This window comes from Stenella coeruleoalba (assembly GCF_951394435.1).
Source record: "Stenella coeruleoalba genome assembly, chromosome: 10".
In the NCBI taxonomy this organism is placed as follows: domain Eukaryota; kingdom Metazoa; phylum Chordata; class Mammalia; order Artiodactyla; family Delphinidae; genus Stenella; species Stenella coeruleoalba.
The window spans coordinates 54713443-54735430 of record NC_137156.1 but is presented as its reverse complement, the minus strand read 5'-3'; the positions used below and the strand labels follow the sequence as shown (position 1 = coordinate 54735430).

General features: G+C 40.5%; 1 protein-coding gene across 10 annotated transcripts in view; it reads right to left on the bottom strand.

Moving 5' to 3' along the window:
• The window catches only part of ARPP21 (cAMP regulated phosphoprotein 21), a 1021360-nt gene that overhangs the window by 662749 nt on the left and 336623 nt on the right, over positions 1-21988 (bottom strand). For all 10 annotated transcript variants that reach the window (XR_013830175.1, XR_013830176.1, XR_013830177.1 and 7 more), the window contains 2 exons: positions 21869-21963; positions 4411-4530 (listed from right to left, as the gene is read on the bottom strand). The gene's annotated coding sequence lies outside the window, so the exon portion shown is untranslated. The remainder of the gene's footprint in view (positions 1-4410; positions 4531-21868; positions 21964-21988) is intronic.

The following is a 21988-nucleotide window of genomic DNA, read 5'->3' as shown; positions in this document are numbered from 1 at the left end:
TGGTAAGAGTTGCCTTGCTTACTCTAGTGTACTCCCTACTGAATAAAGAGGAAAGTGAAGTTGTATCACTGCCTATCACTGCCCCTTGCTAGCAGTAGCTGTGCCCCCATCAGGCCCAGTGACCTGAGCCCTTGCTGTTGAAATGAGATGACAAAAGGGACACAAATCCGTGACTTTTCCTGAAGGTGTGCAGGAAAGGCAAGACCTGCGTTCATCTTCTGGGTGACAGGAAATGCAAATTAAAAATTAGAGCTGGCACATTCTCCACCACCACACAGGTCAACGCTGCAAACACCAGCGAAAAACAGAACTTCTATTAATATAAAAGGGCAACAGAGATGGTCTAATCTCCATTTAAATTGTATTTGCTGTCTTAGTTTTAGGTTCTTCTAGAAACAATTACTGAGACCACTATTGTGCAAAATTCTACTTAGGACGTGAAGGTAACACTGGTAGGGAGATGAGGAAATGAAGGGAAAGGAAACCCATAAAGGGCGCCATCAGCTACTACAGTGAGCAAGGGAAGCTTAATCACTTCAAAAACATTGTATAATTATTGTGGCCAGGACGCGAGGGAGTTATGGTATTCATACCCACACCTAGAAGCCAATCCCTATAGCAAATCCATCGATAAATCCTCTTGTCTCCATCTTAAAAATACATCCAAAATCTAGCCTCTCCCCCTGTTATCACACTGGTCCTAGCCACCAGCGTCTCTTGCCTGGATTACTGCAATAGTTTGTTTTTTGTTTCTTTGTTTGTTTGTTTTTAATCTGGTTTCTCTACTTATCTGTCACCCTACCATTTATTCTTCAAAAGTATCCAGAGCATTCTTTCTCAGATTTAAGCCAGATCATGTCACTCTTCTGCTGAACCCCCTCCTATAATTCCCAGAGCCTTCAGAGTCATGGCCAAGATCTTTTTTCTAAATTTAATTTTATTTATTATTTATACAGCAGGTTCTTATTAGTTATTTATTTTATACACATTAGTGTATATATGTCAATCCCAATCTCCCAATTCATCCCAACTCCCCCCCTCCATTTTACCCCTTGGTGTCCATACGTTTGTTCTCTACATCTGTGTCTCCATTTCTGCCTTGCAAACTGGTTCATCTGTACCCTTTTTCTAGATCTTAATGATGCTGCAAGGCCCGGCTTGATCTGGCAGCTTTGCCTCTATAAACTCTTGCCCACCCTTTTTCCCATCATCCCCCTCTAGCCACACCCACTTCCTTGCTGGTCCAAGACTCCTGGATCAACAACACTCTCCCCTCATTTTCTGTTCACTTGTTTTCTCTGCCTACAATACCTTTTCCCTCACAGTCACATGACTTTCTCTTTTTCTTCTGATTTCTCGTATGTCTTTTAACAAAGAGGTCTTCCTAAGACCACTCAATATGGAATAATGCTCCCAGCCACATCCTTAGTACTCTGGATCCTTCTTTGACTCCTTTATTCTTCTTCCTATTACTTAGTAGCTTCTAGCACACCACATATTTAACTATTTTGTTTATCAGACTTCCTGCATTAGAAATAGGGCAGTAACTGTCTCTTTCAGGTTCAGTATTGACCCCCAGCTTTTTAGAAATTAGGTGCTTAATAAATATTTGTTGAGTGGATGGATAAACATAAAATACTCTCTATAAATATAAAATATCATAAAAATTTCTGGTTACATTGCAAGACCCCGAGAAATGGAGTGTTACCCCTTTCCTCGCATTCACAGTTCTTGGCCCAGTGTAGAAGCTTAATAAATGTTGGTATTAGGGTTAGAATCAGCAATTGATAAAGTCACCCTGAGCTGAGCTAAACAATTTCTCCAAATGGCTTGGTTCAGTAGTAAGAACATGCAGGGAGGTAAATGGATTATGCTTCCTACTGTGTATTTGCTTTGACAATATGGGGCAACGTGAAGTGGTGTTTATTTTTCTAAATTAACATAAGTAAAGGATACCCTTTGAATGATGATAGTGAGTGTCAAAGTGTTAGGCAGCTTCCATTTGGCTGAATTGTTCTTATCAGTTTTAAATATTGTTCCTATTCTTGCTTTAGTCATATGTGACTCCTTTTCTAGTCCTGAGCTCTCTCTCAGGAATAGGTCAGTGCATCAAGGATACAGCAGATAATTTCTTGTTTTGGGTAAAAAACACTGACCTGGGCAACTCTCCAAGTGAAGTCAGCCATAACTATGATTTGCTTTTTTTATTTTAAAGGTGTTTTTTTTTTGATGTGGACCATTTGAATTTTGAATTTGTTACGATATTACTTCTGTTCTATGTTTTGGTTTTTTTTTTTTTTTTTTTGGTCGCGAGGCATGTGGGATCTTAGTTCCCGGCCAGGGATCAAACCCGCAGCCACTGCAGTGGAAGGTGAAGTCTTAACCACTGGACCTCCAGGGAAGTCCCTATGATTTGCTTTAAATCTGTAACCTTTCTTTCTCCAAGAGCGATTTGGGGCAGAAGATAACACCACAGCACATTTCCATTGGGCAGCCCCCCAGCTTCCAAAAAAAGGAGCTGGGGTTTTATTCCGTTATTCAGCTTTTCATCCGCCTAATATGAAAAATCAGCTTTTCTCAAACCAGAGAGCCGGCTCTTCAGATGCAATGTTATTGTTTTCTCTCTTGAGAGAAGGAACTAGATTGTCAACTTAACTAAGCATCAGATGTTTATTACTAGATCATAAAGGAAAAGTGTATTAGGAATCTGTGCTTTGGCATTAGGCTGCTATAAAATAACTCTAATTAGGGTTGTGAAAAATGATGCTTTGGGGAAAAAGTATTTGGTCTATAGTAGCTTCCCAAAAGGTCAACCCCAGTGCTTTCATTTAGACTCTGAAACCAAAATTACTGCCTTTACTGTTGATGGAAAAACAAAAAAGTGTGATGTAGAGAAAACACCTCTGTGCTGGGAGTCAGAAAGTCTGAATCCTGTTGCAGCCTCAGCACTAAGGAAGCCACACACACATCTCCACAGGAGGGCGAGGACCAGCTTCGGACTGACTTTAGTTCTAACTCTATAAACCTGAGAAATAGAGTCAGGCCTCTGTGCTCCAGACATATTTGAGATTCCTCTTGCAGGGACTTAAATATCATGCAATACATCCTAATCTGCCTGTGATCTGATCACCTGCAGCTGTGGTGCGGCCATCGGAAGGAAGAGATTTTGTCTCATTCATCTTTGTATCACCACTACTTCGCTTAACGAAGAATTTAGCAGATAATAGATGCTTTTCATACACTCATCAAACTCTTCTTCTTGTCCCTGGGTTTTGGCCAGTCGCAGGAGGACTGTGACAGCCACCGGCTGACTGAGGCTGAGGATGAACACTTCCTCATGCTTGGGCTGACCTCTCTCTGTGTGTTTGGGCTTCTCACAGGTTTGTCTGCACCATCCCACAAACAAGCCCTATTCTTTGTCTGAGGAGGTGTTTTTGGGGCGACCATGGGCCTCCTCATCACTTTTGGTCCATCCACTAGACTTTGGGCGTGTACCTAAAACTCAAGCTACCTTGGGATGAGGGCTTCTTAGCCTGAGACTCCAGGCCTTGGTGTGAGGAGGAGAAGCAGCTACAGGTTCAGGGCCTCCAGCCTATGGGTCAAGGAAGCTCCCTAAAGCCAGCTTTATGGTGTCCCTTCCCCTAGGGGCTGTACTGAGTAGTCCCGAGATCTCAACTCGGACTTGCAGGCAGGGCTTCCTGCTCTTGCATGTGTACACACCACTGCATGTGCTTTCGCATGTGTCTTGCAATATGTGTAGACTCTCCCTGGGCACAGTGGGACTCAAGGGAGTGTGCTGGTTATTGTGCATTCGGCTCCAGAGCTCCCTGCCCTGGAATCTGCAGGAGCTGGCTCTACCTCTGCAGTGTGCTCGTCTAGCCCAGCTGTAGCAGACCTACCCCTGACTCAGGCCTTCTTAGGCCTGGAAGCTTCTCTGTGGTGTGTTACCAAGACAACATGGCACCCTAGCAATTTTACAGCCAGCTCCACGATGGGATAACATCCTTGCTTGTGTGCTGGTGTGACTCAGCACATAATTCAGCAAAGATGCCTGATGTTCATGAAGATGAACTACCTTCCTCTTTAGTCTTGTTCAAGGAGACACTGATTCCCAGGATAATGCCAGTGTCCTTCTATCACTGCACCCACCTATGAGACAGACCTTTGGAGACATCACTTCCAGACAGACCTAATGCAATGGCTGTTGACCCTGGGCATTCCTGCCATCCTCAGACAGTGTGAAATAAGGGTGGATGGGGAGTTTGGTGCCCTCACTAGGGAGGAGAAAGTGCAAAGAAACAGCCACCCTCAGAAACACGACCTCAGGTATAGAACATTGCCTTGCCTCATCCCCTTTGTCTGAAGCAAGCTAGGGCATTTACGGGGCATTCAACAAACATTAGAGCTTACCTCATGGTACATGATGATATGTCAATGACAGAGAGCAATGCAAACCACCATGGAAGCTCAAGTGGAGAAGAAACTGGATCAGTGCAGGCTCGGGACAGAGTCAGGACCAGCAGGAAGCACCTGCCAAGACAGTGACATGAGAACTGAGTCCTAAAGCCTGAGTAGAGTGTTCAGGAGGAGAAGGGCATTTTACACATGGAGGGTGGTACAGTTTACTAAGCTCCTGCTGTATTCCGGGTCACCCAATAATTCCTGTGCAAAAAGTCAAATAATAGATTGCACTTTGTACAGTATGGTGTGAGAAGTGTCACTTCCCTTGTTACAGATTCGGTTTCCCCATTTGGCTGGCAGAACAACTGCCCTCCTTATCCTTCTGGCTTAGTGGGATGACCTAGAAGGGCCTGAGATGGTGACTCTCATCAAAAGATTTATGGAGAGGGTGCACTTAGGTAAAATATGTGAAGAAGTAAAGGTAGCACGATGGGGCAGGGGTAGGATGTGGTCTCCATGGAAGATGCGCTTCAGCCTGATCCCATTGGGCGCTCTGGAGTACAAACTGTACTGCACAGTCAGGCTCACATGGAGGCAAAGGGGCTGGCATTTTGCACCCTACGTCAGTCAATCACTGATCAAGTTCTGACTCAAGGAGGAAGTATCTTGCACCTTTTAGAGCAAAGGTAATACTTTAGAGAAAGGAGCGCTCGTGGGATGCTAAGAGTTGGTGGTCTCAGTAGCTATAGAAAGGGGGTTCCTGCTGGCGAAGCGGATGTGGATGGGGCACTGACAGCATTCATGAACACTTTCTACCCCAGGAAGACACAGAAAAGAGTGGGAGGTGTCCAGTTGCCCCATTAAATCAGCCAGACTCACTCATCTACACACCTACATCTGCCCCCTAGGAAAGGAGTGGAAACATTAGCCCAATTGGAAACAATGGTCAAAACTTGCATCTTGGGCTTCCCTGGTGGTGCAGTGGTTGGGAGTCCACCTGCTGATGCAGGGGACACGGGTTCGTGCCCTGGTCCGGGAGGATCCCGCGTGCCGCGGAGCGGCTAGGCCCGTGAGCCATGGCCGCTAAGCCTGCGCGTCCGGAGCCTGTGCTCCGCCACGGGAGAGGCCACAACAGTGAGAGGCCCGTATACAGCAAAAAAAAAAAAAAAAAAAAAAAAAAAAAAACTTGCATCTTGGCAGTCTATTTTCTTTCTATTCTTTTTCTCCTGTTCCTGCCAATGTTTTGCCTTTTTGATCCCAAGCTTGATTCTCATTTCTGAAGCAAATCTAAGTTTACTCCTGCAGGCAATGGCCGGGCTGTTTCCTCAAGCTTCCAGGGCCCCATGGGTAGAGACTGGCTGCCTCAACCTCAGGCCCTCAAAACCTCATCCCCTGTCCTGGCTACTAATCATGGGTTCCCTCTGCATTCTTTCTCCCAGGCAGAAGAGAAAGACCAGATGACTCATCTGAAAGTTTACAAGTAGAATTTCTTAGAAAATTCTTTGCTGTCATGCCTGTAAATTAGTATTTTTATGGTCTTTTATTTTGTGGACACCAAAACTGAAAGTATTGTTTTTACGTGAAAAAGTAAAACTATTTTTAGCTCGCAGAGGGAACAGGATGATATATGCTGCAGTTGTCAACTGTCTTTTAAAGTGTATGTAGCACACTGGAACTCATAAATATTTAAAAGAACTAAATAATTATCTAAAGCTCCCCAGTCTGTTTTTTAAAAATGATAATTTCCACAGGGAGCAAGGGAGCATTTGTTCTTTGTCAACTGTCCAGACAGAATTATCATCTTTGAAAACTTGTCCCTCCTGTTTGTTGCTATTTTTGTCATTTTTGACTCACTACCCAGGCCCCCTTATTCGTCTCCCCACTGGTTTCAATGCCACAAATTTGGCATGTGTGCAAAATACTTCCATCACTGCCTCTCCAGGTAGAGGCTCTGACCATCCTGGGAAGCTGCTTGAGACCAGTCATAAACAGAGGTCAAGAGATACACTGAGTATAGGCTGCCTCTTCCTGAATTGTCAGGGGGTCTCCTGGGCAAGGAAGCGTGATAGATAATGACTCAGCCATCTGGGACATTCTTAGAACATGTCTATAGAATAAGAGGTTTTCCTGAATGGGAAAGAATAAGAATACAGTAAAACAGAAATAGCAGAGAAATTGTAATTCTGTCTTGGCCATTCACTAATTGTGTAACTTTAACGTACTTATTACAAAGCAAGCCTTTATAATAGTTAGCTTGCAGGTTTATTGTGAGAATTAAGATAATGCGTTAAGAATTAGGTAAAAAAACAGCGCCCAGTACCAGACACCTATTAGAAGCTCAATAATTGGAAATGATTATAATTTAATCTTATTATTATCCACTCTTTTAAGTAACGTAACATTTAAAATTATTTCAGGAAGAAATTCTTTTAAATATACCTTACATAGTGTTACCATCCTCAGTACAGTGAATATTTTTTTTAAACGCTGCATTTCCTTGATGTCAACATTATTAACATGAGTTACAATTTAGGTCTGGTATGACCTTCAGGCTTACTGAAATATGTAGAGATGACTGTCCTACACTAACTGTTGTTGGACTGCAATGCATACTATTTTGGTCTGTATCTATGTTTCCTGTCTTCTCTATTTCCATGTTATTTCTCAGGCATGTGTTTGCTTGTAGCAAACCCTCCTCTTGAATTTCTGCTTCCAAGCTGATATGCATTTATAAAACAGATCTCCAAGCTTGGCAGAATTGCAAATATTCAGGGTTTCTGTTCTTGGGAATAGGGAAGACAATATATCATATAAGTACTACCAATAAAAACACCTAGAAAAATATTGGATGAACTCTAAAGAATGCATAGCAGGACTCTATAAGGGAAATATCGAGGGACCTAAAGTGAAGAAGAATCTGCAATCAGACAAGAGTAGGCACTGAGGTTTCCGCTATTTTGGGGGTAACTGGAATCCTAATAACTGAGAATTAGAGTTTTAACATCCAGATATGGTTAGGAGAAAAGGACAGGCAAATACTAATATCCCCATATAAGCCTGGGATGCTAAAAATGCCTCATCGCCCTGTGGTATATGATAGACTAGGATTTTGTTAATGGCACCTCAGACATAAAGGAAAGGAAAAAATCCATTTTGCTGTGAATTCTGAAAAAGGGAAAAGAAAAAATACTCTAAGAATTTATAAACATAATTCTCTGCTCATAAGGGTTTAAGTTTGAAATTTGCAATGTCTGCATAGTCCAAGAAACCCAAGGTAACACATTTAGACAAAAGGTGGTTCTAGGTTGGTAATACTTCAGGAGGGTCAGGCAAAGGCAGTTACCTTAGCCTGGATTCCTTAGAAAGCAGAGCGTGTGGCAAAGGACCTATAGGCTACTATTGTTTTAGGGTCAGTGAGAGAAAAGGGAGTCAGGCTGGGAGGAAAGCAAAGCTGCCAATCTGAGGATGGGCTGTGGGGTCAGCCCCTGAGAAGTGTGATTGCTTTCTTGATGTCTCGGGGACTGTCCTGTAAGTAACGAGATAACTACATCTCGCCAATCTTTCCAGAAGAAGCAAGGGGATGGCTCCATTTCCTGGTTTCGATATTTCATCTGTCAAACATGTGCCCCATGAGGCATTAACGATCCCAACGTCCCAGCGCTTGCTGAGCCAGGTTTTTAAGGTTCCAAACCCTGCCATCAAAAGGGAAGCCCTGGGCAAGAGGCAAAAGGCAACGGGTGTGATCATGAGGCAAAGTGATGTGGGTTGTGTCTACACGAGGTCAGTAGGAGCCCAGGGAGAGATGATGACCATAGTAACAGTGAGAATAACAGGCGGTTTAGGCTGAGAGACTCTGAAGTGGAGCCTAAGTAGTGTCTTATATGCCAGGCTATGCATAATCACCACAGATGAAATCCCTTTGACAATGCACTTGTAATACAAAATTACGAAACACACAAAGAAGCAAAACATCATAATCAAAGCAGAATAAAACCCAAGAAAATTTATATGGCAAATAATCAGAGGCATGTCTAAAATCACTACATATCTATCTATCTATATATATATACAATGGAATACTACGCAGCCATAAAAAAGAATGAAATAATGCCATTTGCAGCAACATGGATGGAGCTGGAGATGATCATACTAAGTGCAGTAAGTTAGACAGAGAAAGACAAATACCATATGATATCGCTTATATGTGGAATCTAAAATATGACCCCAATGGACATATCTACAAAACAGAAATAGACTCACAGACATAGAGAACAGACTTGTGGTTGGCAAGCGGGAGGGGGAGTGGGGGAGGGATGGATTGGGAGTATGGAATTAGCAGATGCAAAATAGTATATAAAGGATGGATAAACAACACAGTCCTACTGTATAGCACAGGGAACTATATTCAATATCCTATAACAAACCATAATGGAAAATAATATGAAAAAGAATATAGATATACCTATAACTGAATCACTTTACTGTACAGCAGAAGTTAACACAACATTGTAAATCAACTATACTTCAATAAAATAAAATTTTTAAAAATCACTATATATGGTGAAAGGAAGAGAAACAATCCTAAAATCAAACTTCCAAATACTTTATGTATGTACTACCCCCTCCATCTTAATGTACTCCTTTTGTCCTTAACTGTGGGCTGGGCTTTGTGACTTGCTTCAAAAAAGCACAGGGTGGAAAGGGGTGGAAAAGTAACTTTACAGTGGAGAAACATGGCAAGCATCTCCTTGGTCATTTGATCAAAGTTAACATCATCATTGGTAAGTCAGGTCAGTAGGATGTACTCTTGATGTGATGTGATGAGAATGGCTCTCTAACTCAGTTATCCCCCTCCCCAAAGCCCAGAACCCCTATTCCACCTTGAGAAAACCATCAGACAAACCCAAAATAAGGAATATTCTAAAAATATAAATATAAAATAACTAGTAGTCTTCAAAACTGTCATAGTGATCAAAAGCTGTCACTAGTCTAGAGGAGCCCAAGGAAATATAATGACTAAGTACAGTGTGGTCTCCTGAATGGGATCCTGGAACAGCAGATGGATACTGAGTCGAAAACTTGCGAAACTCAAATGAAGTGTGGAGTTTACTTAACAGTAATATACCAACTTTGATTCCTTAGTTGTGACAAATATACTATGAGTGGAAAAATATCACGATACATGGCATTGGGTAGTGTCTTCAGAAGATAACTGATTAATAGTGGGCTTAAATTAGCCCTAGGATAAAGGCTGGACTCACCATAACAAAGCTTGAAAGAAGTCTGGAAATGAATATACTGCCCCAGAACAAAGTTCAACAGTATTTAAAGGAATACAGTGAATTCCAACACCCCCAAAAATATGAAATTTAGAATGGCCAGAACTCAGTAACAAACTACTGGGCACAAAAAAGCAGCAATATATGCCCATATCTAGGGCAAAACTTCAGTCAGTAGAAACAGACCCAGAAATGACTGAGAGTATAGAAGCAGAATATAAGTACTAATAAAACAACTATTACAGATCAGCATGATATGTTCAAGAAGATAAGAAGAGCACAAAATAATGAGTAAAGATTAGATGAAATGAACTAATTCATGGAAAAGTGCAATTTATTAAAGTGAATATAAAAGCTGATGAAAAATATAATAGTCTTCTGATTAGTAAAGAAAATTAATCTGTGATTAAAAAAAAAAGCTTCCCACAAAATATGCCTGGTACTGGTGATTTCACTAGTTAATTTTACTAAATATATAAGGAAGAAGCAAAAACCAATCTAATGGATGCACTTCCAGTAGAGAGACAAGTAAGAAATATTTTTCAGATATTTGTATGAGGTCTTCATGAACTTGATTACCAAAGCTTTCAAAGGCATTAACGAAAAGGAAAATTTTCTTTTGTAAACACAGATTCAAAGAATACTAAAAACATTAGCTACTGGTAGCCAAAAAAATTGTATATTAACTTATATCTATATCCTTATCCATATTTATATCTTATCTGGGGATACATCATGACCACTTTAAAAATATTTCAGGGATGAAAGTTTGGTTTAGCATCCAAAAATATGTCAAGGTAAGTTTCTATATTAGCAAAATAAATGAAAAATATTACATGACTACTCAAGAGATGCAGAAAAAGTGTTACAAAAGTCAACATCCATTTATGATAGAAAGCTCTTAGGAAGCTAGAAATAGAAGGAAACTGATAAAGTATATTTAAAAAATGACAATTATGAAGAGAAACTTTAGATGTAATGGACATTGTATAAAATATTTCTTTTAATATCAGAGAAAAAAAAGGTTTCCATACCCACCCACACCATTTTTATTCATTTTTGGTCTATTGGACAAGTGAACAAAAAAGAAAGTGAAAGTATATGCAAGATGTCTTATACACTTACAGTAATTAAAGACATTGTATTATTAGCAGCAGGTAGGAAAATAGACCCTGTGAACAGAATGACAGTACAGAAATAGACTTACATGTATATGACCATTTGATTTTTTTTTTTACATCTTTATTGGATTATAATTGCTTTACAATGTTGTGTTAGTTTCTGCTGTACAACAAAGTGAATCAGCTATATGTATGTACATATCCCCTCTCTCTTGAGCCTCCCTCCCACCCTCCCCATCCCACCCCTCTAGGTCATCATAAAGCACCGAGCTGAGCTCCCTGTGCTATACAGCAGCTTCCCACTAGCTATCTATTTTACACATGGTAGTGTATATATGTCAATACGACTCTCTCAATTCATCCCAGCCTCCCCTTCCCACCCCTGTGTCCACAGTTCCATTCTCTACATCTGGTCTCTATTCCTGCCCTGCCACTAGGTTCATCAGTACCATTTTTCTAGATTCCATGTATATGTGTTAATATACGGTATTTGTTTTTCTCTTTCTGACTTACTTCACCCTGCATTACAGACTCTAGGTCCATCCACATCACTACAAATGACTCGATTTCATTCCTTTTTTATGGCTGAGTAATATTCCACTGTATTTATGTACCACATCTTCTTTATCCATTCATCTGTCAATGGACATTTAGGTTGCTTCCATGTCCTGGCCATTGTAAATAGTGCTGCAATGAACATTGGAGTACATGCATCTTTTTGAATTATGGTTTTCTCAGGGTATATGCCCAGTATGTGACCACTTGATTTTTGACAGTGGCAGTATTCAAGAACAATGGAGGAAAGGACAGTTTTCAATAATGGTGCTTGGAAAATCCATGTGGCTAGAAAAAGTCTTGGTCCCTATTTCATAACTCACAAATAATAAATTTCCAGTGGATTTTAGCTCTAAATGTAAAAAGTAAAAACTAAATTTGGGGGAATATAATACAGAACAATATATTCATAACCTTGTATGTGAACAGAGTTTTAAATGAACCTAAAAAAGTCCAACCACGGAGAAAAATTGGACTACCTTTATCTGTCAACTTTTGTTCATCATGTTATTCCAGTAAAACAATTAAAAAATAAGCCACAGGAATTCCCTGGGGGTCCAGCGGTTAGGGCTTAGTGCTTTAACTGCTGTGGCCTGGGTTCAAGCCCTGGTTAGAGAACTAAGATCCCACAAGCTGCGTGGCATGGCCAAAAAAAAAAAAAAAGTAAGCCACAAAGTGAAAAAATATATTTGCAGTATACATACACAAAAAAGGGCTCCTTTCAAGATATATAAGGAATACTTTCAAGTCAGTAAAAAAGCTTAACTTAAAATCAATTACAATCAATAAGACAATCTAATAAAAATTTACAAGAAATTTAAAAAGGTACTTCACCAAATGGGCAGTAACTATATGAACTTATATTAGTATCAGTAAAGTGGAAAATAAATCAATAATGAGATATCACTTCACTTTCACCAAAATGTCTAAAAATAAAAGTTTTGATAATTTAAGTTTGATGAGAACGTGGACCAACGGCATCCTTTTCAATACTGAGAATTTGCTTCAAACATTTTGGAAAACATAGTGGCATTATCAACTAAATTTGAACATGACATATAATCTGGCAATGTCTAGCGGAAATACACTAGTGCATGTAAGAATACTTATAGTGTTATTAATTATAATAGCCACAAACTAGTAACCAAATATACACTCATTCTAAACGATAAATCAATGGAACACTATACAACAATAAAAATGTTAAAACCACAAGTACATGTTAAAAGATACATGAATCCAACGTTATGAGCCACATAACACAAACTTAAAAGATTACTTACAGGATCATTCTACTTATGGGAATTTAAAAATAGAAAAACTAATATGCAGTATTAGAAACCATGGTACTTGTAAACTTTGGAGAAGAGAGAGAGGAATGTTTGGGAGGGAATGTGAGGACAGCTTTCCGATTCTCCATATTCTATTCCTTGGACTATTTAGTTAATAATAATATACTGAACTTCAGATACATTTCTATGCATTTTTCTCTGTATATTTCTATATTGATACAGTGTAATTTTTAAAAGGATGTTTGATACAGTTTAGAAACTGGAACTAGTGTAAATCCCCTTCTGTATGTTAGTGATGAATCAATTTATGGTGTAGAGCTGATATGGAATAATCTCCAGTCATTTAAACTATGGTGATACTGGAAATTCCCTGGCAGTCCAGTGGTTAGGACTCAGCTGTTTCATTGCCAAGGGCCCAGGTTCAATCCTTGGTAGGGGAACTAAGATGGCATCGCCAAAAAAACCCCAGAAAAACAAAAAACAGAAACAAAAAAAAAAACCACTGTGATATTAAGATAAGATATTGAGGTGGAACATAAGAAAAGATATAAAATATTTAGAATGTGATTCCTCACTCTCCCCGCAAAACATTTAAAATCATGACCCGTTTTCAAATTACTCTTGGTTAAATAAAGGTAACTTCCTTGACCACCTCAAGTAGCCTCACTTGAGGCTACTTGTTCGAAAACTCAGGAATTCCCAGGGTGGAATCTGAAACCAGCCCCATACACAGAGGGTAGGGAGGGACCTAAGAAAGAGGCCACTCCAGCTAAGTAGGCGGCATTTTTAACAAGCATAGGAACTCACTTAGGAGGCTGGGCTTGGGCAGCCCCAAGAGGAGTATGGGGTTCAGTCAACAACAAGTAACTCTCTCAAGGCTGTGTCCTCAAAAAACCACAAGAACTGGGGTGGGCCGAATATACCTTCCAAGGATGGAGGGAGGGGTGAGGACCCTCTGATGACCCAAGTCCCCTCTTGGGTCAACCAGTGGTCTTCTCCTCTCCATGATCTCCTCCAACAGCCTCTTCAGAAATTGCTTAGTTATGTAAGTCAGCTCAGAAATACATATTTTTCCTTGTTTTCAGTAAAGTGCTTATGGAATTAACTAATGACCTTTTTAGACAGAAAAGTTCCCCTTTCTTTATTTCACCTGGGAAAATGGTGTTTGTTGCAGAATAACTATATTTTGCAACTTTCTTGTGATTTAAGATACTTTAAAACCTTCATTTATGTATCTGATTTTATAACACTGGACAAAGCATAGCCCTAACAGAGGGAATGATCTAATGGTTGACTCTTGTAATATTATAGAAATAAACCTTTGCTCACAAACTGATTATCAGTATTTACTGCTCCAGTCCCATTTCGTTTCAGTGGAGATCTTGGATATTTTGCTTATATATACTATTAAGAGGAGAAAGCAAGTTGCAGAAAAATATATAATATAATCATATTTACAAAAATAAAATTATATAGATAGATCTACACTTTCATGTGTGTGAGTACAAACATGCAGTGCAATCCATCCAGATCCTGGTTTAGGCCAGTGGGCAGTACTACTTAGAGATTAGATGGAGGACGCAGGAGAGGTTAAGTAACGTTTATTCCCTGGGCTCCCTTCCTGTTGCTCTGTGATTTGGAAGAGCAGTGTTCCTCCACTACCAAAGGCTACATATAATAGCTCTCTTTTCCTTCTGGTAATAACACCCTCCCCTTCAAGGTTACCCAATGACAGAGAACCTGTTATGATAAAAAAACCAATCTTGAGCCCCAAAGAGATTTAGAAAGATGTTATATTTGTAGAGCAACAGACAAGAAACTTCCCTCATCAATTTCCCATTGTTGTGTGATCACAGCCACTTCACAGCTATGATGATAGTGTTGAAGGAAAGATAGAAGTGGGCCACTGCATGCTCTCTATGAAATGTGCAATATAAAGAAACAAGAGTTTAGGGCTTCCCTGGTGGCGCAGTGGTTGAGAGTCTGCCTGCCGATGCAGAGGACACGGGTTCGTGCCCCGGTCCGGGAGGATCCCACATGCCGCAGAGCGGCTGGGCCGGTAGGCCATGGCCACTGGGCCTGCGCGTCCGGAGCCTGTGCTCTGCAACGGGAGAGGCCACAACAGTGAGAGGCCCGCCTACCGCAAAAAAAAAAAGAAAAGAAACAAGAGTTTAAATAGAGGCTGAAGGTGATTTCTGTGTTGACCTTAGTGAGAATTATTCAATGCAGATGAGTAAAGGTTTAGAAATGTTCTGTGGGTCATTTTTGAGAGATTATGGAAGACAGAGAGGAAAGGAGAGGATTAGTATGTGCATATTTGTAGGTAGCAATTGACCTGTGGTTCCCAAGAGTCAGGCTAACTTGAGTCTTTCCAAAGAGAAGGAAGGCAGAAAACATGAATCACTAAGGGAAGGCATTCCCTATAACTTTGAACCCCAATGTTTGCATTTCTGAGATCACAGAGCCACAGAATGAGAACAAACTGACAAGCAAAGGGATGGATGAAAAGAAAAACACAAGATCAGTGGGAAATGGAGCAAAATCTGTATTTTCTTTCCTTTTCCCATGAATGTTCTGTCTCATATAAGGAGTGGATCTTAAAGTCAGACCTGTTTTACTTCTTAGTAAGGAGCAATGGTATATGTTTTGCTTCTTGTTTAAATTTTCTATGTTTATTAACGGCTTCCATGAGTGTTGCCCTGGGCCATTTGTTGCCAGGAGTCCCGGGGTGAGGGTCAGGGAGGCTGGTGAGGCAGGCCCACAGCTCCCGAGGGAATCTGCCAGAGACCCACTCTCTGTCCTGGTCTCCCAGCGGCTGCAGGTGGGTTGAGCAGTGGCTGAGGCGGTTATGCATCACTAACCATTTTTCTTGGTATTTCAGATTGATTTCAATGTTGTGTTACTCTAAATATTGCCTCCTAGCCCGAGGCTTCCCAGGGAGAATGGATCAAATTGCCTGTGAGGTTGCAGCATTCAGGGGGTTACGGCCTGCCAATCACTGAGCAATGAGAGATCCAGACGTTTCTTTGTGGGACTGCCAAGATCTGTCTTGGGATGCAGAGAGAAGAGAACCAGAAAGCCAAACTCTAATCCTTTCTCTAGAGAATTCTATCATGCTTTTCCTCTTCCATTATTCAAATACAAATTAAAAAAAAAATTAAATAACTTTTTCTCACATTTTAAAAGTATAGCATGTTGATCATAGAAAATTGAGAAAATCCAGGTTTATATAAGAAAATAACTATAGCCCATAAACCTAACACCCGGATTCACTGTTCATGTATTAACATATTTCTTTTCAGGTTTTTAATCTATTTACACATACATGTATTCATATTTATATTTAAACCTGCTACTATTTATCTGAGATATAAGCTAAGACTATTTAAAGAACCCAGGCTTTCTTTCTTCTCTGTTTTTATCTCATATGTACGTACGTGTGTGTGCTTCTGACTTATTCATGACTCTGTTATTTTATCCTTGTGAATTTTTAGCTGCCGCTGACACAGTTGCCTATTTATCACTTTTTTCTAGCTGCCCCAGACCTTGCTATTATTTATTTACTTAACTTCCAAAATTTTCTAAAAATCCTTACAGAAAACTATGTACTTTGAAAATAAAATCAACCCCACTTTTAAAACCTTCCTCCCTGACCTTCCTATTTGGTCTCAGTTCTGGCGGAATCATTCTCAGCTTGAGGTCATAAGCCTCCAGGTATCATTGCTATCAGTTCCGGTGGATCTCTGGTCCTTGTGCAGGAACTTGGAGCTGCCCATGACACCACCCCTTTGTGGTACTCACACACATCCTGACTAAGCTTCTTATAATTCCCTTACCCTGTTTCACGATCCAAATGACACTATCACTCACCTTATTACCAAATTAGAAATTCTGAGACATCTAAGACTCCCCTCTCACCTTTATTCCTAATATGCAATCCCAGATCGTCTAATTCTAACTCCTGAATCACTGTGAATTAATCTCTTCCTATCCTTCCCCTTGGATATCACTCTGGTTTAGACTCTGCTCATCCCTCTCCTAAATTACAACGGAAGTCTACTCCTTGGATGGCTTCCCTCTGGCCCAGCCCTCCTCTCTTGTAGCCTCCATATGGCTTCTTTCAAAACACAACTTGGCTCCAGGCTCATTGTCTCCGGAGCCTCTAACTCCACCATTTACAAATCCTCAACAACTCGCTCTCTCTTAGGCTTTCTTTCAACCTGCACCCCATAGGTGACTGAGAAGCAGACTAAAGTTAGAGTCCTTAACATGTGGTCTCCAGATCTGAAGTATCAGCATCACCTAGGAACTGCTAAGAGATGAAAATTTCCAGGCCCCAACCAACACCTTTGTTGGGTGTTTCTAGGTGCGACCTAGAAATTTACGTTTTAACAAAATCATTTATTAGCTTCCTACTCAAAACCTCCAGAGGATATTTACTGTTCATAGAATAAATCATAATTCCTGTACTTTTTTTACTCATAGCCTTCTGGAAACTGACTCCAAACATTTTCTTTTTCCAAAATGCTTTTTGTAGATCTCTGTCTTGGTGAAGTGAGCCAATCTCTGCTCTCTAGAGTATTCCCACTCTCATCTTTTGTTTTTCCTCTATTGTGTTTGATTTATTAAGATTTAATTTATGTACAGTAAAATGCACCATCTGAGATGTGAAACTCAATGACATTTATACATGCGTACACCTATGTCGCTATCACCCAGCTCAAGATGTAGAGCACTTCCATTATCCCAAAACGTTCTTTAATTCCCATTTCCAATTAATCCCCTCCACAGCTCAAGAGTGAATCACTTTGCTAACTTGTGTCCCCATAGATTAGCTTGCCTCATTTTGAATTTCATGCAGATGGACTCATACAGTTCATACCCTTTGTGTCTGGCTTCTTTTACTCATCAGAATGCATTGGAGATTCATCAATGTTGTTGCGTGTCAGTAGTTTATTCATTTTTATCACTGAATAATATCCCACTGGGCAAATATACTACCATTTGTTTAGCCATTGTCCTGTTGATGGACATTTGGGTTGTTTCCAGCTTGTTTTTTTTTTTCTTCTAAAGCTTCATTAATTTTTTCAAAGGAGCCATCCCATCTGTTTTAATCTCTCCTTCCCACCACTCCTTTGCATATGTATCATTCTCAAGACCTCACCCAAACCCAGATATCTTTCCTGACCACAAGAAACCCCATCGCTAGCTTCCTCCTTTTATCTCCTACTGCCAATAGACTTCTGCTGTCTAGAACTGTTATATGCCGGAGTCACGTGCTGCTTTAAGCTATTTTTTCCTGAGGCAGAACTCCCCAAACTAGACAGAAAGCTAGAGCAAGGCAAAGACAGTGTCCTATGTTTCCTTGCAAGCACCATAGCCTCTAGCTTTACACCATAGGCAATATTTGTTAAACATATAAAATTTTAACTTCATATAACCTTCATAGTAGCTCAATAGCATATGAATATTAACAAATTTCATCAACAGAAACGTGATTAAGTAGGTACCTCCTATAAGCCCGGTGCTCATACCTGAATTCCATTACCAGCTTCACCGCTAACTATCTAGGTTTACTTGACAAGTTACACAGCTATTCAAAGTCTCAGCTGCAGTGCCTGTAAAGTGAGACTATTAGTTCTTATCGATAGGTGGTTTATTTAAGGTATGGTGCTTTGCATAGTGCCAGGAACCCAGACATGCTTAATAAATATTAGTCATTATTATCTCATTTATTTTCATTAATATCATTCAGTTTTTAACCAACAAGGACCTACTGTATACCATAGGGAACACTGTTCAATATTCTGTAATAACCTAAATGGGAAAAGAATTTGAAAAAGAATAGATACGTGTATATGCATGACGGAATCACTCTGCTGTACACCTGAAACTAACACAACACTGTTAATCAACCATACTCCAATATAAAATGAAAATTTAAAAAATCATTCAATTTTATTTAATTCTGCGGGTTTGGCAGCATTCCCACCATCATTCTCTCTCCCCTTATACCAATAGTACCACACCACGGCCAGTTGGGCTGGCTTTCTGCCTTTCTTCATTAATACGCACACTCCATGAGGAGAAGCGCTTCGCCTCTTTTGTTAATCATTCTATTCCCATCCCTAGAAGAATGCCTGGCATACAGTGGATTTCCAATAAATAAATATTTTTTGAATATGTGAATGAATGAATATAATATCCACCATTTTATGGGTGTGAGACTGAGGCTGAAAGCTGTAACTTAGTAAGTCCTATGGCTCCGAGGTGGACCCTCCTTTCATCTATCCAGCAAGCCACCTCTCTGCTGAATTTGGCCAGTAGTGGATATCCCACTACTCAACCAAACGGTCTGTCTGTCTGAGGCAGTTCTGAGTTTCAGGAAGTTCTCCCTTATCCTGAGCTGACAGCTCTCTCCCTCTGCAAAAATCACAGTGGCTCTTAGTTAAAAAGAACCTCAGGTAAAGGTCCCAGTGCCTGAGCACTGAGCAGTTCCTGTTTGCCTGAAATGTCATGCTGGAGGCAGCATTTAATTCAGATGAGAAGTGACACCCACGTCCTGATGCCTCAGCTGCCAGCAAAGGGCCACTGACAACTTCCATTACACAGAAGGGTGAGCCAGGTGTCCTAGAAAAACTCCAGCTCCTCAAATCCCATCTACCTAATTAGATTCTCTCTGCAGAGTTTGCTGGATCCCTTCCTCTGTGCCAGGTCCTAAATTCTGCTTTAAAACTGTGCTGCTTCAGTGCTGCAGTCCTGTAAAGAGCGAGCTTGCAGTGGGGGATCAGGGGAACAGCAGGGACTGTATGACAGGAAGGATGAAGGGAAGGGGATTTGGAAGAGGGAAAGATGAACACTGAAATGCACCCACTTTCATACTTAGCAGAAGATATCTGGTTTTAAGGCATTGATTTGTGGGATGTGTTAACCTCGATCAAGTTCACAGTTTTGAGATTTGGGAGGGAAAAAAAATTCTCTCCATCACATCTTGGGTTCTGGAGGATGCTCAGATGTTTGACTTTAGAAAACCTTTAAATGAAGCTGTGATTATTAACTCTAGTCACCTTGGCCTTCTTTCTTGTCCTGGTTCTGAGAGTTGTATGCCAGTGGTTGGAAAGGTATGTCCCAGGTACATGAGGCATGTATTAAAGAAAGAACTGCAGATCTGCTCTTGAGGAGTGATGGCAGAAAAGGCCCTTTGAGATAGTCATGGGAAAGGCTGGACTAATTTCAGCCTCTTGCACAGATACTACAACACTGACATCAAAATTGTGTTTTTGTGTATTTGTGTGTTTACTTGCATGTGAGTTGGAGCAACTACAAAATCAAGAACAATTTAGGAAAAAATAGAGTAAATGTTGTTATGAGTTCAAAGTAGAAGTGATACGCCCACGTCGAGCATTATGTTTTACATAAAGAGAAATGTTAATACACTGATGTCACTATATTTTGCACCCAGAAGTCAAGACATATGATGTGACAATGAGACATCATTTTTGAAATTGAGAAAAATCTCAGAAAATCTGGGTCCTATATGAATGCCTTCTGTATGCAGAAGTCCTCAGTACGGTCCTCAGTAAACACAAAGAGCTCCTATATCTCCTCAGTCATTTCCGATGAACAAAGGTTTTCTTTAGCCATGTGCGAGGTCCTCAGGAGCGGGGATTCAGACATAAACAGAAACTTGCAGTAAGTTAGAGGAGAAATGATGTTTATGCAGGTAACCACAGGACATGGTCTAGTGATGAATGCGCTGTAAACCACCATAGAGAAGTTGGACTAGAGCACCCCATGGGGAGAGATTATATATTACCATTAAATGGTGGCTGATGACCACAATATAAACCTATAAAATCATTTTAATGTAATTAATTTAAGGAACGGAAAAGGAAGGTGCCCTGAGGGATGTGTGAGTTACATGAGTGAAGGAGGCTTTTCCACGCACTCAGGTGTTAGGGGATCCAGCACGGTGTTTGAGGGCCAAGGATGGGAGCGGGTACCAGAGGAACAGGCACTAAAAGGACAGGGGAGGCCTAACTGGAGAGTGTTTGAATTGTCAGGCTGAGGATTCAAGCCCAGATATAGGAGGTGCTGCAAGAGGCTTTTGAGCAACAGAGTATAGGAAAAGCCTTATGTTAGGAAGGTCACTGAAATGGCATTTACAGAGACTGGTTCCTCGTTCCTCTTCTGCTTCTGCCAGGTGAGGCAAGGGCCTCTTGGAAGAGGTGACATTTGAGATGATACTGTGGCAAGAAGATAAATATGAGACTGAGGAGAACAGAGACAAGTAGGGCAAGAAATACCTAGTCTCCATTCTCTTCTGTAGCCTTTCAATCAAGCCCAGCTTAATCCTCCAGCATCCCTGCTGGGGCTACAAGAACACCGAAATGGAAACAACTGCTCACTAGACCAAAGCAGCCTCTGGTGTCTCAAGCCCTCAGCCTGCTCAGATGCCTTGGTTCCAGTTCCAAACAAGAACCCCTCACCCTTTTCCTGAAGTTCTTTTATGGGAGATGAAAGAATGTTTTAAAATACCAATGACGCCTATGACAGAATTCAGATATAGGTTCAAATTAAAGCATCACTTTAATCCCACAGACAGGAGTTGCGAATCACTACAGCCCTGTGTCGGGCCACTGCCCCTTTAAGAGACTCTGAGGCTATAGAAGTGGAGAGAACTGATGGAAAAAGAAACACATGGCCTAAGAAATAAAGAGGTAGGAAAGGGTCTTGCAGAGGGAAGAACAGAATATAAAGTCAGAGGGCTGTCGACTGCTCCATTCTGACTAGGACCAATTCTATACTTCCATTTTTGGAAAATAAAGCTCTTCAAACTTTAAGGAAGGTATAATAGTGTTCCTTAAGAACAATACAAGGTCTTCTCTTTAAGGTTGTATCAGTATCAAATGTCAAGTTCATCTCCTGGTGCTTATGCATAGCAAGTCATTAGTGAGAAGATATCACACCTACACATGCTATGATAATAGATTATCATTTTTTACTGATGCAGTGTCATCTCAGCATATTATCTTCCATTTTTATTCATGGGCAAAAATTAAGCATTCATTCATACTTGAAATAATAACTTTTAACATTAGAAATGTATTGTGTGAAGGAAATATATTTTTGTTATGGTCAGTAGGAAGTGAAATCTGTGTGGAATGTGCACAACATGAGGAGACAACGTGTGTGTTGAAATCCTTTCTCCACTTCCTACCTTGTGTGTGACATCAGCCAAGTCCTGGTGACATTTCTGAGTCTCTGAAGCTTCACATATGGAGGGGTGGCATCAGTCTCCCATGATTCACGTCACTGTGGTATAGAATAGGAAGAGAAT